Source organism: Vulpes vulpes, chromosome 4, assembly GCF_048418805.1.
Source record: "Vulpes vulpes isolate BD-2025 chromosome 4, VulVul3, whole genome shotgun sequence".
Lineage (NCBI taxonomy): Eukaryota > Metazoa > Chordata > Mammalia > Carnivora > Canidae > Vulpes > Vulpes vulpes.
In genome coordinates this window covers 21,155,140-21,169,973 of record NC_132783.1, presented here as the reverse complement: position 1 = coordinate 21,169,973, position 14,834 = coordinate 21,155,140, and the positions used below count along the sequence as shown (strand labels likewise).

The following is a 14,834-nucleotide window of genomic DNA, read 5'->3' as shown; positions in this document are numbered from 1 at the left end:
TCGAAAGATGAATGGATAAAGATGTGGTATATGGGGGATCCCTGGGTGGCGCAGCGGCTTAGCGCCTGCCTTTGGCCCAGGGCACGATCCTGGAGACCCGGGATCGAATCCCACATCAGGCTCCCGGTGCATGGAGCCTGCTTCTCCCTCTGCCTGTGTCTCTGCCTCTCTCTCTCTCTCTCTCTCTCTTTCTCTCTCTCTGTGACTATTATAAATAAATTAAAAAAATTTAAAAAAAAGATGTGTTATATGTATACAATGGAATATTACTCAGCCATTAGCAAAGACAAATAGCCCCATTTGCTTCAATGTGGAGGGACCTGGAGGGTATTGTGCTGAGTGAAGTAAGTCAATCGGAATGGGAGAAATATTATATGGTCTCATTCATCCGAGGAATATAAAGATTAGTGAAAGCTAATAAAGGGAAAGGAGAGAAAATGAGTGAAAACATCAGTAAGGGTGACAAAACATGAGAGACATTTAACTCTGTGAAATGGACAAGGGGCAGTGGAAGGGGAAGTGGGCGGGATGTTGGGGTGACTGTGTGATGGGCATTGAGGGGAACTTGGTGGGATGAGGACTGGGTGGTATGCTATATGTTGGAAAATTGAAATCCAATTTAAAAATAAACTAAATTGATAAACATTTAGCCAGACTCATAAAAAGGAGAAAGAGGGGGGATGTCTGGGTGGCTCAGTGGTTGAACATCTGCTTTCAGCTCAGGGTGTGATCCTGGAGTCCCGGGATCGAGTCCTACATTGGGCTCCTTGCATGCAGCCTGCTTCTCCTTCTGCCTGTGTCTCTGCCTCTGTCTCTCTCTGTCATGGATAAATAAATAAGTTCTTAAATATTTCTTTTTAACAAGCATTTAAAGAAGAGTTAATACCTACTCATCTTAAACTACTTGAAAAACAGAAGGAAAGCTCCTATGTATTCTATGAGGCCAGCATCACCCTGATACCAAAACCAGATAAAGACACTACAGAGAGGGAGGGAGGGAGGGAGGGAGAAAGAGAGAGAGAGAGAACTACAGGCCCATGTCTCTGATGAACATAGATGCAAAAATCCTCAACAAAATATTAGCCAACCAAATCCAAAAATACACTAAAAAAATCATTTACCATGATCAAGTGGGATTTATTCTTAGTATTCAAATGTGATTCAATATTCACAAATCAATTAACATCATACATCCCATCAACAAGAGAAGTGTAAAACACCATGATTGCTTCAATGGATGCAGAAAAGCATTTAAAAGTACAACATCCATTCATGATAAAAACTCTCAACAAAATAAGTTTGGAGGGAACATAACTCAACAGAATGAAGACAATATATGAAAAAATAACAGCTAATATCATACTCAATGGTGAAAAAAGTGAGAGCTTTTCCCCAAGATCAAGAGCAAGACAAGGATTTCCACCTGACTACTTTGATTCAGCATAGTACTGGAAGTCCTATCCCCAGCAATAAGAAAAGAAAAAGAAATAAATGGCATCCAAATGGGTAAGGAAGAGGTAAAACTTTCACTATTTGCAGGTGCCATGATACTATATGTAGAAAACCCTCAGGATTCTACCAAAAATTGACTAGACCTGATAAATGAGTTCAGGAAAGTCACAGGATACAAACCAATATACAGAAATCCACTGCATTTCTATACACTAATAATGAAGAAGCAAAAAGAGAAATTAAGAAACAGTTCCATTAACAATTGCGCCAAAAAGAATAAGATACCTAGGAATAAACATAAACAAGGAAGTGAAAGATACTGAAAAACTATAAAACACTGATGAAAAAAATTGAAGACCAAATGAAAAAATATTCCATGTTTATAGATGAGAGAACAAGTATTAATAAAATATCCCATGCTCAAAAAAAATCTACAGATTTGATGGAATCCCTATTAAATACCAGTAGTATTTTTCACAGAACTAAAACAAGTAATTCATAAGCATGTATGGAACCACAAAAGACCCCAAATAGCCAAAGCAATCTGAAAAAGAAAAAAACTGGAGGTATCACAGTCCCAGATTTCAAGATATATTACAAAGCTGTAATAATCAAAACAGTATGGTATTGACAAAAACAGACAATTGATCAATGGTATGGTATTATGGGCATAAAGATCACCTTACAGTATCACTTCTATTTGATATTTAGGGTGAAAATATAGGTGTTCGGTGAAATAGATGAAAACAGACCCTAGGGCAGCCCGGGTGGCTCAGCGGTTTAACGCTGCCTTTAGCCCAGAGCATGATCCTGGAGACCGGGGATGGAGTCCTGCATGGAGCCTGCTTCTCCCTCTGCCTGTGTCTCTGCCTCTATCTCTTTCATTCTGTGTCTCTCATGAATAAATACATATATTCTCTGCTCCTATGAATTCTTTTTTTTTATTCCACATGTAAGTAATATATAGTATTTGTCTTTCTCTGATTTATTTCACTTAGCATAATACCTTCAATTTCATCAACGCTGTCACAATGGGAAGGATTTTCTTTGGTTTTTCTCATGGCTGATTAATAATGCATTATTATATATGGAATATAATGTGTATATATACACAATATACATGCACTACATTTTCTTTTTTCATTTGTCCATTGTTAGACATTTAGGATGTTTCTATGTCTTGGCTACGATAAATAATGCTGTGATAAACATGAGAGTGCAGATATGCTGCTTTCATTTTCTTCAGATAAATGTCCAGAAGTTGATTTCTTGGATGATATGGTAGTTTTATTTTTAATTTTTCAAGAAACATCGACAGTGGGGGTTTTCCATAGTGGCTATACCAATTTACATTTCCACCAATAGCCACAAACATTGCCTTTTCTCCACATCTGTGCCAGCACTTATTATATCTTGTCTTTTTGATAATAGCCATTATAACAGACATGAGATGATATCTCATTGTGGTTTTGATTTGCATTTATCTAATGACTAGTGATGTTGAGCATCTTTTCATGTGGCTTGTTGGCTATCTGTATGTCTTCTTTGGAAAAATATTCAGTTGTCTTGTCTATCTTTAAATCAGATTGTTTTGCTTGTTTTTGTTTTGCTATTGAGTTGTGGGAGTTTCTCATATATTAGGGTTGTTAACCCTTTATCAGATAAATGGTTTCCAAATTTTTTATGGAATTTTTATTGGGAGGCTATTTCAGTTTACCAAATCCACCAATTGTCAATTTATCCTCAGAAAAAAATTACGTTCAATCTTCTGGCTGTATTTTTGGAAACCATTCATACTGTATAATTGCCAGGTAGGAAACAGAGATATAATTCTACTTGTTCACCTTTTAAAGGTACATTCAGGGATGCCTGAATGGTTCAGGGGTTGAGTGTCTGCCTTCGGCTCAGGGCATGATCCCAGAGTCCCAGGATCAAGTCCCACATCGGGGTCCCTGCATGGAGCCTGCTTCTCCCTCTGCCTGTGTCTGTGCCTGCCTCTCTCTCTCTCTCTCTCATGAATAAATAAATAAAATCTTTAAAAATAATAAAATAAAGGTACATTAAACTGTTTGTTTTTTAATATTTTTATTTATCTATTCATTCGGGCTTATCTGAAAGCCCTGGACACTTTGAATTAATGAAAAAATTGAAATGAATATTAAAGTCTCATTACCCTAGATAGTGATTCATGAATTAGGTTTAATAGCCTAAGTATTCTCCCATCTGCTGAGAAATATACCTAGAGAGGATTAACATTAATTCTAATAATTCCAGTTTTAAATGCTGTTTTTCACAAACAACTTATTAAAAGAATTTGCAATACTTCTTTGGAAAAATCCCTAAAGTTTTATATGACTGAAATCTGCTCAGAAATATAAAAACAAAGAAATCATGAAAATAGAAATATCAACAGAATGAAAATGACTTAATAAGAAACTACATAGATCACTGACTATTAAAGGACTTATCTCCCTGTTTGTCGATTATGATAATTCCCAAATTTTCCTTCTGATTTTTTTCTATTAACTAGTTATATCCCTGTTAATTAACAACTGGATCAAAATGTAGACAGAACTGAAAATTTTTTAAATCACAAAATGAGTAAAAGAAGTCCTCAGAGGGGATCTATTAAAGCCATTCAATTTACAAATGAAGAAATTGATGACAGGTGAAGTAAAACATTTATTTAAGGTTGCAGTGACTTGGTGATTTCATCCCCCATTTCAATTCCATTGACTTAGAGCAATTGTTTATTAATTTTAGTTATCATACTATTGAAGGTTTTCAGTGATACATAAATAAGTGGGCAGGGAAACTGATAGGTAGGTAGGTAAATAGATAGGCAGACCACTAAACCCTCCCCCAATTTTAGACATTCCAAGATCACCTAGATTTTGTCAGTTTTCAGTAGCTCTATTTTAAATCAGGCACTCAGTATGCGTACATTATTGAGCATCTGCCATGTACTACTCCTGGGATAATTGTTAGTGGATGTAACGAATAAGAAATCATCCTTGTCCACAGAAAACTGACAGAGCTATTTATTTAGCTCAGTGTAGTAAATAGGTATGAGGAAAGTGAATGGGATTGAATACATAGAGGAAAGTGAATGGGATTAAATATAGAGACCTCAGCCTGCTTGAAGGTAGGAGAAATTAGATCTGAATCTAGTCTTACCCTACTCTCAGTAGGAATTGGTCTATTCAAGGGTTGGCTGAAAGAACATTCCATCTATAGACAGGCAGAGACAAGAAATCAGGTGTTGTGAAATGGATGGGAAAATGTGTCTAGTACAAGCCTATCAGACAATAGGAACTTCAGCCTATTATTGTGGATACGTGCTGATTTTCCCTAACTTTCAGTGACCCTTCTTTATGATGAGAGCAAGAGGTTTGCCACATGTAAATTGTAACAAAAAGGCAACTGACTAACTGCAAATTTAAATACAGATAATCAAACAAGAAAGTGAAGTGACAGAAAAGAGAGTAGGACAGACTTCATAAGGGCAAAAAGGATTCCTGAGAGGAATTTAATCCATGTCTTAGTGTTATACTGTGTATTCCAGGTTCTCTTCCTATATGTATCCATTAAATTTCCAGGAATGTGAGGGACATAATAATTGAAATTACTGTCCAATTATAAAATATGAGTATGTTTTTCCTAAGTCTGTGATCCTGAAAATGCATATGTGAATACCTTCTTCCCAAATTCAATCATATTTAAATATTCTATGAAGAAACTAACACTTAAATAACTATGATAAATTAATTTGTTGGAAGAAGATAATATAATATATATCCTCAATATATATAATGTATATTGAGCTGTGATTAGATTATTATAAAAATTTTCTAGGACTACCTGGAATAAATATGAAAGGAGAAAACTGTCCTATAATTAGAACCTAAGTAAATATACAATTAAATATGTATCTTCTATATTGTCCTCTTGGCTTGAAGAAAAGCTAATTCTATAGAAAATACACCTCAAAAGTATTACTTTCACATTCAAACCTATTCAACTCTACCTACTTCATGTGCATCTGACTGAATACATTCTTTGTATGTGACAATATTTACGTATTTAAGTCTAAGAATCACACCTGAAGAACAAATATTGGTAAATAGGAATAAAGATAACTTGAAAACCAACAAATTAACATGTGTATTTGTATTTCTGTTGTAAAAAACAGCCATAATTTTCAATATGACCTCTAATCTTTATTTAAAGTATTGTCATGAATTTCCAGCTATGGTAGACCAAATGTTAAGGACCAAGATTCAGGAGAAAAAAGAAACACAGGAGGGGAGTCTAGCATTTCCCATTGTAGTGTCTCCTGATTCTCTTAAAGGTGATTAGAAGATGAGCAGTGCTTTTGACAGCCTTGGGGCCACAGTAGACAGTGTAAGAATTCAGAATAGTGGCTTATTGGAAGGAAGGAGGGAGTAAGGATTAAGAAAGGATGATGATCTTTCTTTTTTTCTTAGTGGTCATTATACACGTGTTACTTTGCCCTAACTCATCAAGCTGCACATTAGTATTTTGTGCACTTCTCTGTGTGTTGTACTTCAAAGTAGACAGTAAAAACTTACCACGATAAGAAACGTCAACTCATGCTTACACCCTTAAATTCACTCCAGTAAACACATTGAGCATCTTCTCATGCCAGCCATGATGCTGTGTTAGCCTCGCAACTCTAAATAAAAGACAAATACCATATGATTTTATTCATGTGTGGAATTTAAGAAAAAAAGCAAACAACATGGGAGAGGGAGAGGAAAACCAAGAAACAGACTCTTATCCATAGAGAACAAAATGATGGTTACCAGAGGGGAGGTGCCCAGCAGGATGGGTTAAATAGGTGATGGGGATCGAGAAGTGCGCTTGTGATAAGCACCGGGTGTTGTTTGTAACTGTTGAATCACTAAATTCTACACCTGAAACCAGTATTGTACTGTCTGTTAACTAACTGGAATTTAAGGAAAAATTTTGTAAAAAGGCCATACATTTTTTAAAATAAACTTATGTATAGAAACAAGAACAAAAACAAAAAAAGAGAGAGACACACACACATCCCTAATTTCATCAAGCTTACTATTCTAGGAAAAATATGGCATTAAGAAACGCCATACTAGGAAAATTCAAGACTTTAGCACTTACATTGAAAGCCACTGATTTAATAAAGAAATCATATCAGTTCGGAATGGTAAGTTCTACAGCCTAAGTTATAAATTTATAAATTTAATATTTCCTTTTCCATGGTCATATTTTTGCTGTGATTTTTAAAAATATTTTATTTATTTATTTGAGAGAAACAAAGAGCATGAATAGAAGGAGGGGCAGAGAGAGAGAGGTAGAGGGAGATACAGACTCTCCGTTGAGTGGGGAACCTGACGGGAGGCTCAAGCCCAGGTCCCTGAGATCATGATCTCAGCCAAAGTCAGACCCTTAATGAACTGAGTCACCCAGCCCCTTTGCTGTGATTTTTAAACATATTTACTACAAATTCCTTGAGGTAAGAGGCTATGTTTTATTCATCTTTCAATCCACTGTTCATTGCACAAGGTGTAGCTAAGAGACTTAAGTAAATAGATTGGATGAAGAAAAAAAATCAAGATATATAGAACGTCTTCTTTAATGTATCTGGTTGCCTGTGTGATTCTTTCTTTATAAAATAAGCCAATTTAAGGCAAGAGACTTTATTCTTTACATTTTCTTGAAGAAATTAAATGTCATGCATAAATTTAGTGCTTAATAATTCTTTTATGATTATTAAATATCCATTGTTCAACTTTTAATTTTTAATCTTAGACGGGCTCATGGCCATCTATTAACAATTCCTAACCCTTCAGCTCTTCAAGGATTTATAATTTAGTACAAGTTTTTAACTTCATAGATGAGGTAAATTAAGCCCCAAGAACTTGTAAAGTAAGGCATAATACTTAGCTCTCACTTGCAAATTCTCTCTTATACTCAAAGATAAACATATCAGATCACTTTGTACATCTCCAAATGTACTCTACTGGTAATTGTTTAATTCATAAAAGGAAAACATTTCATATTCAGTGTAAGAAAAACAGTGTGATTGCTACAAACAGGAAGCAAAAACAAAATGACATATACATATTTTTTATGTGAAAAAAATCTACAGGTGTGTGTATTTAATACTAACCTATGGTTTTGACAGAGTCAATGGTATTTTCTGGGAATAGGCAATTGGAAGAGTTTTTACAAAAAAAAATTGTCTTAAGAAATTTGGAAAGCAATCTACATTCACAGTTATGTTTTATCTGCAATCAAGGAACTGACAGTCTACGTAACCACAGATTTCCTATTTGTTGTTATTTTAATGATTGCAACACTAGTTTGAAAAGTTCAGCTAGAGAATTCAGTCTCTACCTTGAACTATGTTCTATGAGAACACTATGAGAAGGAAAAGTCAAACTGACCAGCAAATACATTAAATTAGACTCTTGGGATACGTGACCACTTTCTAAAAGAAAAACCACATTACACTCACAAAGCAGAGGAAAGTTTTCACTAAGAAGGCTTTATCCCAAGATAAAGCAGAGAACTGACAGTGAGGACCTCTGGAGACCATCACACTAATTAATCTCTCTGGTATCCAAGGGTTTATTATCTCCACTGAGGCCTATTCATAGGTGGAAAATAATCCTGAAGGTAGATTCATTTCCAAGTTGTTATGCTAAACAATGAAACTAGTCATGATCCAATATATCATTTATCCTTACTAAGGAAATACTTAAGGGATTTGAGATGATGAGTGAATGTTATAGAAAATTTAAAAATTAATGTCATTTAATGAACCATGGGTTTAATTATGAGCATATGAAAGAAACGTATTTGATTATTAAAAGATTATCTAAAATTACAGATTATACAACTTCTTGGGCACTTGATCTTTTTGATCAAATTCAGTTAATAAAAACTGAATAATGAGCCATTTAATAGGAAAATTCTTGCACCAAAGAGATCATCTTCCTAGGTTCAAATGTTTCTTAGGGTTAAAGGCTGATGAACGTTTCATGAAAACAAAATGGATCATACACTCAGAGAAAAATCTTGCTTTGCCAAAGCATTTTATAACCTAATTTTGAAATTAGAATGGAAATTAGCATATGGAATATTTTCATTATCATACAGTTACAACAAAGTTTCTATCTACTCTCTCGTGCACTGTATTAGCTCCTGGGTTTTCTCAACTCACATTATTTCACAATATTCTTCCACACATGACTATTTTTGGTATTTTATACTTCGAAAAATATGTTAGCTTATTATTCAGAGATAACATCCAGAGGGAGTTAAAGCAGCTAAAAACTTCATGATCAAAATCCTTGCCCTCTGACATAACTGAAACAGTATTTCTTTGAGTTATATTCTGACACCAAATAATAATTATGGAGAATAAACAAACGCTAGTAAGAGCCCTGGATGTCATCAGCAACAGAAAGGCTATTTGTAATACTGTCTTAGAACTTTCCTACTTTAAAGATAACTAACAAGCCTACTCAACCTTTTGGGGAAACTCTCAAGAGAGGAGGAGTATTGCATGGAAATAGCAAAAGTGAGCAACAATAATGCTCCCACTCCTGGCCACTATAGCATGTGAGGGGAGACAAACAATGTTCCAGTCAAGGCAAAAATAAAATAAGGAAGCTGAGATAACTTTTTAAAAAGATTTTATTTATTTATTCATGAGACAGACAGAGAGGGAGGCAGAGACACAAGCAGGGGAAGAAGAAGGGTCCATGCAGGGAGCCCAATGTGGGACTCGATCCCGGGACTCCAGGATCAAGCCCTGAGCCAAAGGCTCAGCTTAACCACTGAACCACCCGGATGTCCCCAAGATAACATTTTAAATATGGTTGAGGATATTAGGGGAGTCTTTTTACCTTAGAAAATGAATTCCCTGAGACACAGTGAAGAAATTTTGAAAGGTAAGATGAAGTAGAGGGATAAATAAGAGATAAACAAACATACAGAAAATGAGGGCATCACTGGACGATGCTACCATAGAGGTAAGGAGGGCAGTAATTAAAGTTGGGTTTTGCCTGATGAGAATAACAAGAAGTTTAGTGGAATTATCCTATGAAGGCTCTTTCTTTTTTCTTTTCTTTTGAAGGCGCTTTCTACTCACAATCACTTCCCCTTAATATTTACATCCACTTCAATCCTGATTCTTTTTCCACATTCCACTGAAATTGCTCATGCTAAGTTCACCGTTGACTTTGACATTGCCAAATCAGTGAAATTTTTCTTCCAAATGATCTAACCTTAAGCATATCTGACCACTCTGACTTTTTCCTTGTTTTCCCAGCACCACACACTCATCCATTTATTCTTATTTCACTGACTTATTTTTCTACCTCTTTTTTTTTATTCTCCTCTTACCCTAATATAAATTTTCCTTCTCTTTCTCTATCATCTTCTGAGGTAATACCAGCCAATTTCATGACTTAACACCATTGTTTCATGATGATCTCCAAATTTATATCTAAAGTCTAGACTTTTCCTCTGAGTTTGAGTTACATTTATCCAACAGTTTACTTCACATCTCTACTTGTATGTCCAATAAGCATTTCAAAATTAGTGTGACTGTCAAATTCCCTCCTCTTCTATCCTCCTCTAACATCACAACGCTGTCAGTAAAATAAATAATTGAAGGAAAAACTACTAAGTTTAAATAGTTTAATACTGTGTTTCTTCTTCTACTTTTAAATTCCTATTTCCAGCAGTGCCTTTCCAGTTCCACATGGTCTGCTAACAAAAATGTAACTATTGCTGTTGCTTTATGTCTTTTTAGTCATTATCTTTATCTTTCACTTTCCTGCCTCTGTTTCACAGTAAAGATCTGTGAAATCAGTGACTGTTATTTTTGCCATATGTTGCCATAGGAAAATAAATTATCAATAGGATTTTGCTCCAATTCTTTTATTATTTATCAAAGGTGGGAAGTTTCATTTTTTAATTAATTTACTTTTTATTGGAGTTCAATTTGCCAACATATAGCATAACCTCCAGTGCTCATCCCACCAAGTGCCCCCCTCAGTGCCCATCGCCCAGTCACCCCAACCCTCCGCCCACCTCCTCTTCCACTACCCCTTGTTCATCTCCCAGTGTTAAGTCTCTCTCATGTTTTGTCACTGTCACTGATATTTTCACTCATTTTCTCTCCTTTCCCCTTTATTCCCTTTCATTGTTTTTTATATTTCCCAAATGAAGGAGACCATATAATGTTTGTCCTTTTCCAATTGATTTATTTCACTCAGCATAACACCCTCCAGTTCCATTCACGACGAAGCAAATGGTGGGTATTTGCCGTTTCTAATGGGTGAGTAATATTCCATTGTATACATATACCACAGCTCTTTTATCCATTCATCCTTTGCTGGACACCGAGGCTACTTCCACAGTTTGGCTATTGTGGACATTGCTGCTAGAAACATCGGGGTTCAGGTGTTTCAGCATTTCACTGCATCTGTATCTTTGGGGTAAATCCCCAGCAGTGCAATTCCTGGGTTGTTAGGGCAGATCTATTTTTAACCCTTTGAGGAACCTCCACACAGTTTTCCAGAGTGGCTGCACCAGTTCACATTCCCACCAACAGGGCAAGAGGGTTCCCCTTTCTCCACATCCTCTCCAACATTCATTGTTTCCTGCCTTTTTAATTTTCACCATTCTCACTGGTGTGAGGTGGTATCTCATTGTGGTTTTGTATTTCCCTGATGGCAAGTGATGCAGAGCATTTTCTCATGTGCTTGTTGGCCATATCTATGTCTTCCTCTGTGAGATTCCTGTTCATGTCTTTTGCCCATTTCATGGTTGGATTGTTTCTTTTCTTTTGAGTTTAATAAGTTCTTTATAGATCTTGGATGCTAGCCCTTTATCTGATAAGTCATTTGCAAATATCATCTCCCATTCCGTAGGTTGCCTTTGTTTTGTTGACTGGTTTTTTTGCTGTGTAGAAGCTTCTTGTCTTGATGAAGCCCCAATAATTCATTTTTGCCTTTGTTTCTTTTGCCTTCTTGGATGTATCTTGCAAGAAGTTGCTGTGGCTGAGTTCAAAAAGGGTGTTGCCTGTGTTCTCCTCTAGGATTTTGATGGAACCTTGTCTTGCATTTAGATCTTTCATCCATTTTGAGTTTATCTTTGTGTACGGTGTAAGAGAATGGTCCGGTTTCATTCTTCTGCATGTGGATGTCCAATTTTCCCAGCACCATTTATTGAAGAGACTGTCTTTTTTCCAGTGGATAGTCTTTCCTGCTTTGTCGAATATTAGTTGACCATAAAGTTCAGGGTCCACTTCTGGATTCTCTATTCTGTTCCACTGATCTATGTGTCTGTTTCTGTGCCAGTACCACACTGTCTGGATTACAACAGCTTTGTAGTACAACCTGAAATCTGGCATTGTGATGCCCCCAGATATGGTTTTCTTTTTTAATATTCCCCTGGCTATTTGGGGTCTTTTCTGATTCCACACAAATGTTAAAATAATTTGTTCCAACTCTGTGAAGAAAGTCCATGGTATTTTGATAGGGATTGCATTAAACGTATAAATTGCCCGGGGTAACATTGACATTTTCACAATATTAATTCTTCCAATCCATGCGCATGGTATATTTTTCCATCTCTTTGTGTCTATCTCAATTTGTTTCAAGAAATGTTCTGTAGTTTTTAGGGTATTGATCCTTTACCTCTTTGGTTAGGTTTATTCCTGGGTATTTTATGCTTTTGGGTGCAATTGTAAATGAGATTGACTCCTTAATTTCTCTTTCTTTAGTCTCATTGTATAGAAATGCTTCTGACTTCTGAGCATTCATTTTGTATTCTGCCATACTACCGAATTGCTGTATGAGTTCTAGCAATCCTGGGGTGGAGTCTTTTGGGTTTTCTATGTATGGGAAACTTCATTTTCATGAAGCTATATTAAGTAAGTACTTGCCTAGAATATGGCATTGCTATCATTTGACCTTTATCAGCCTTTCTCCCTATTCTTTTGTTTGAACGAAGGTCCTTTCTTTCGTGGGAAGATAGGAAGGGCCTTTAATATACAGGTGGAGAAATGTGCCACGATTCAGAGGAAGCCTAGAAGAGGAAGTAAATAGTCCTATATAAGTAAGGTCATAGGGTGTCTCTTCCAAAATAGGCAGAAGAGACAAAAAGAAATATTATAGAAACAGCAGCTGCCATGTGAAATGGGACTGAGGGAATACTGTGTTATATGGGGGTAAAGTCTCTTAACTGCTTCTTGAGAATGTCTGTGAAGGGCTGCATCTTTCTTCCAGGCTCTTGGAGTTGAATTTGTAAATATTTTGGATGTGTCACTGTTGGTCCTAAGGTGAAAGCAATGTTATATTTGGTTTATACAATCTTACACGCAAAAATGTATTTAATTAAGCTATATTTAATGAAATACACATTAGTATATGGCCCTGTTCTAGAGACTCATAAAATTAAAAAATTGTTTCAATGATAATACCAAAACATTGAGAACTTGCACACTAAGTACTATGTTTCTTCTTGATTTTAATGTGATAAATTTACATTAATCATCTTTATTTTAGTTCATCTTTATTTTATTCTTTTCTCCATATAAGTAAAATAAGATAAAAATCTCACAATAATACTGATAATTTTGTAAAACAGCTACAGTGATTTTAACTCCTTTTCTTTGACTATGTTCTTTTGTTTACCCTTCTTTTTCCTACTTTGGGAAAAATCTCACATGTTTTTCTGGAGAATTTTCTTTTAGTGTCAGTAATTTAGAGTGGTGGTTAAGTTGGGGGACTTCCACTTATTAGCCACATGACTGGCCTCTGTTTTCATCTAAGTTATGGGGATACTAACAATAAGTTTATATACCGGGAGGGAGGGGCAAGATGGCAGAGGAGTAGAGTCCCCAAATCACCTGAGCCCAACAAATTACCTAGATAACCTTCAAATCATCCTGAAAACCTACGAATTCGGCCTGAGATTAAAGAGAGAACAGCTGAAACGCTACAGTGAGAAGAGTTCTCGATTCTCTCAAGATAGGAAGACGGGGAAAAAGAAATAAAGAAACAAAAGGCCTCCAAGGGGGAGGGGCCCGGCGAGGACCTGGGCTGAGGCTGGGGCGAGTGTCCCCAGGACAGGAGAGCCCCGGCCCGGAGAAGCAAGAGCTGCACCAACCTTCCTGGGCAGAAAGGGGCCCGCAGGGAGTTAGAGCAGGACCCAGGAGGGCGGGGATGCCCTCGGGCTCCCTGGGACACTAACAGACACCTGCGCCCCGGGAGAGTGCGCCGAGCTCCCTAAGGGCTGCAGCGCGCACGGCGGGACCTGGAGCACCTCGAAGGGGCTCGGGCGAGGAAGAGTCTCCGTGCAGAGTGGGCTGCACGGCTCCGGGAGCAGGTAGGAGAAGCTCAGGCGGCGGCTCCGCGGAGGGGGCTGTGCGGCCAGGAGCACGAATCCAACAGCGCAGGCCCAGGAGCACTGCGTGTGGGACACAGCCCAGGATCCGGCTTCCCCCCAGGACAGGCAGAGGCCAGGAGGGCACAGGACAGCAAGGACGCTTCTGACCCAAGCTGAGCAGATCACCGGCCCCGCCCCGGGGCATCAGACCCTGCGGACTGAGAGCTCCGTAGTTACTGCGGGAGTTGAATCCAGGGCTCTGGAGCTGGCCGCCACCACCAGGGTTGTTCCTCCAGGGGCCTCACGGGGTAAACAACCCCCACTGAGCCCAGCACCAGGCAGGGGGCAGAGCAGCAAACCCAAGTGCTAACACCTGAAAATCAGCACAACAGGCCCCTCCCCCAGAAGACCAGCTAGACTGACAACTTCCAGGGGAAGTCAAGGGACTTAAAGTATACAGAAAGAGAAGATACTCCCCCGTGTTTTCTGTTTTTTTTTTTTTTTTTTTTTTGCTTTTTAATGTCTGTTTGCTTTCCCCACCCTTTTTTTACTTTCTTTCTTTTTCTCTTTTTCTTTTTTTTCTTCCTTTCTTTTCTTTTTCTCTTTTCTTTCCTTCTTTCTCTCCTCTCTTTTTCTCCCTTTCCCAATACAACTTGTTTTTCTCCACTCTGCACTGAGCAAAATGACTAGAAGGAAAACCTCACCTCAAAAGAAAGAATCAGAAACAGTTCTCTCTCCCACAGAGTTACAAAATCTGGATTACAGCTCAATGTCAGAAAGCCAATTCAGAAGCACCATTATACAGCTACTGGTGGCTCTAGAAAAAAGCATAAAGGACTCAAGAGACTTCATGACTGCAGAATTTAGATCCAATCAGGCAGAAATTAAAAATCAATTCAATGAGATGCAATCCAAACTAGAAGTCCTAAAGAAGAGGGTTATCGAGGTGGAAGAATGAGTGAGTGACATAG

General features: G+C 37.4%; 1 long non-coding RNA gene across 1 annotated transcript in view; it reads right to left on the bottom strand.

Annotated features, from left to right (window-relative positions):
• LOC140598434 (uncharacterized) overlaps positions 1–14,834 on the bottom strand; it is a 71,171-nt gene that overhangs the window by 17,997 nt on the left and 38,340 nt on the right. The window contains exon 3 of the long non-coding RNA XR_012000865.1: positions 6,045–6,148. This is a non-coding gene — a long non-coding RNA (uncharacterized lncRNA). The remainder of the gene's footprint in view (positions 1–6,044; positions 6,149–14,834) is intronic.